Raw genomic sequence first — 3,266 nt, forward strand, 5'->3', positions numbered from 1 at the left:
ATATTATATAAGTGATGGCCATACATGTCAATTGACATAATTATTTTGTGATATACAAAGATAATTGAATTTAGTTGTTATTTGCAATATGTGTGGGTAGGTTTTATTAGTTTATAGTATATGATTGAATGAATGAAAGAAACAAAATTCAAAAACTCGAATTAGACTATTTGGTTATGTTTAGTTGTATTGTCTAATTTCCAAATGACATCAACAATCCGATGTCGTCCAGCGGTTAGGATATCTGGCTTTCACCCAGGAGACCCGGGTTCGATTCCCGGCATCGGAAATTTTTGTTTTCCAGATGCATTAAATTTTTTCTTCGGTGATTACGCAGATATTTCATATGTCTTCTCACACCCCAATACAATTTTAAATCCTCATTAATTTTATTTGAATTGAATTTATCTAAATTGATCAGCTTAAAAATATAAATATTAATTAAAATTATAAATTAGAGTATTTATATCTCTAAATTTATTTTGGATAAATCTCATATCTATTTGTTAGTCCAAAGAAGATTAAAATTACAAAATAAATAATTTAAAATTGGATGTATTTTGAAAATATAAGGAGATGGAGAAAAACTCCCGCATATATTATATATCTATAGAAATTATTTTATAACACCGTTACTTTGTTATCTAATTTTGTTATACATACATTTATGCTTTTCAAATGTGGAACATGACTTTTAACCTCTAAAAATAAAATTTTCATTTTTATTTTTCTCTCTCTTACTTTTTTATATTTTATTACTTGCTATTATTTTTTCCAATTCTTTCCTCATTCTTAAATTTTCAAATTTTATTAGTTTCTTTTTTTTTTCTACTTCTCTTTTCTCTCATTTTTTATTTTATATTTGAAACTAAAACTATCTCTATTCAATCTTTCATCATCTCTTTATCACCCACTCCTTTTTCCCTCTTTTTATATCTTCTTCAATTTTTATTATCTTTTCATATATATATATATATATATATATATATATATATATATATATATATATAAATAAAGAATAAAGTATACTCCAGAAAAAATATGCATGTAGTTTCTTCAAATTTATATATGTCTATCATTCCTTAATTTTTTTGGACCAATTAAAAAATTCGAAAAAAAATAATAAATCATCATAATGTGTTTAATTTTATATATTTGTCTCTCATTTTATTGTATTAAATTTGTTTAAATAAAATCAAAATCAAACTTATAAATCTAATCTAATAATTGAGCTCACATTCTCATGGATGCTTTATCAAAATGTTTAATTTACATCAAAAATATAATTAAATAAAAAGTAACAATAACTAACAAACAAATAAAAATAATGTTTTTGGTAGAAATAGAAGGATTGTACAAGTCTCTCTCCTCCAAAATTTTAAGCTTCCATATTTCCTTTATTTTGAATTTTCATCAACTTTGGGCTTCATAAAAAAGTAGAAGTCTCATCTTCACTTATCACTCCATAATTTCTGCAAAACAATTAAAAAACCAAAACTCATTTTTATTTGATGGATAAAAAAATTCACCATTTTAGTATATAAATTGAGAGTAAAAAATCAAACAAAGGGATTTTTTTTAGAAAAAAGCAAAACGTACAAAAGGAGAATTTTTTTTGCATAAAAAAAAACAGCAAAGAAAATGAAGAGAGACAAAGAAAACCACAATTTTCTTCATCAAATAAATTAATAACCATAAACAAATTCAATCATTTTTTAATAACACAACCAACAAAAATTAAACGAAAAACCAGAATAAAAATGTAGAGAGTTAGATAGAGCACGAGCCACACATCACTACCTCTATCATATTTGCAAACCCTTTATGAAACCATCATCAAATCGACTTTCGACGAACCACGACCATGAGCACTATCGTCAGAGCGTCCACACAGCCACCTCTGTCAACTTCGACCGTTGACAAACCACCACCACAAGCGCTATCGTTAGAGTGTCCACCTAGCCACCGCCGTCAACTTCGACCTCTAACAAACCACCACTGCAGACAACTCCTCTTTTATGGATATTTTTTTTGGTGTTTGTTCTTTCTCACTCTTAACAATGAAACTCACTTTTCTCTCTATTGAATTTGTTTCCAATTCGCACCCTATCTTTTCTTTTCTTCTTTGTTTCTACTTTTAGGATTACTTTGTTTTGTTTTATATTTTCTTTTTCTTCCTTTTTAATTATATATTAAAGTTAGATTTTGGGTTGCAAACCCATTTGTTTTTTTTACTCTATGACTCCAATATTCATTTTTTAACACACATCAAACTTTATTTATTTATTAAGTTTTGGTTTAAACTTTATTTATTTATTAAGTTTTGGTTTAAACTTTATTTATTTATTAAGTTTTCTGTCACGACCCAAAAATATAATGCCGTGACCGGCACACAAGCTATACTCCTAGCCTGGTAAGCGTATCAATTAACTTAACAATTAAACAACTAAATCGCTCTTTAACCGTTTAAAAATATATATATGCTTTTTCTCGAAATTTCGACAGAGTATCCTCTGTAACTTCAACATTCCCAAATTTTGTAAAATCCCTGTTCAGCTATCAATCTAGTCATAATTCAAATAACATAATCAAATTGCTTAATACACTTCTCAAAAAAACTAAATAGACTTTCTAGACTCCAAAATAGCTACTCAACAAATGTTACAAAAATGGTCCTCGATCAAAGAGGCCTACCAAAAAAAAGAAGTATGTTGAGACTTGAATCAAATAATAGATTCCTACTCAGCTGCTTGCGAATCTGAAAAAAATAAGCAACATAAAGGGGTAAGTCACAAAAGACTTAGTGAGGAGACAACAACCACCATCAATTAGAAGGGAAACACAAAAGGCACGAATAACTGTTTAACCGCTTGACAGAAATATTAAAATCCAGTGAATAACGAAACGAAATGAAAACGAACAACCTTAAAATCATTATAAAAATCAAACAAGTAATAATACAAATTTTTTAGAACCAAGAGGCGACTTTATCTCATTGATAGCCCTTTCCTCATAAGGGTGGCCTTTCCTTTAGAGGCGACTCCATCTAACGGATGGCCCTCTCCTCTCAATCCTGCAACGCATCGTCACGTATCAATTAGGGAGCTTACATCACGTTGATAGCCCTCTCCTTCTACGGATGACATTTCTCATATGGGCGGCTCCATCTAACGGGTAACTCTCCTTAATCAACACGAGGTAACTAGGTGCACCTAACGCAGTTAACGATTTAATAACAATAACATCGATTTCCCAAAACGTGCATT

The 3,266-nt window shown here is 29.0% G+C and overlaps 1 non-coding gene across 1 annotated transcript; it reads left to right on the forward strand.

Annotated features, from left to right (window-relative positions):
• Positions 1-217: 217 nt before the first annotated feature.
• On the forward strand, positions 218-289 carry TRNAE-UUC (transfer RNA glutamic acid (anticodon UUC)). Its single transcript has one exon. It is a non-coding gene; the product is annotated as a tRNA-Glu (tRNA).
• The last annotated feature ends 2,977 nt before the right edge of the window (positions 290-3,266 follow it).

This window comes from Cicer arietinum, chromosome 5 (genome assembly GCF_000331145.2).
Source record: "Cicer arietinum cultivar CDC Frontier isolate Library 1 chromosome 5, Cicar.CDCFrontier_v2.0, whole genome shotgun sequence".
Classification (NCBI taxonomy): domain Eukaryota; kingdom Viridiplantae; phylum Streptophyta; class Magnoliopsida; order Fabales; family Fabaceae; genus Cicer; species Cicer arietinum.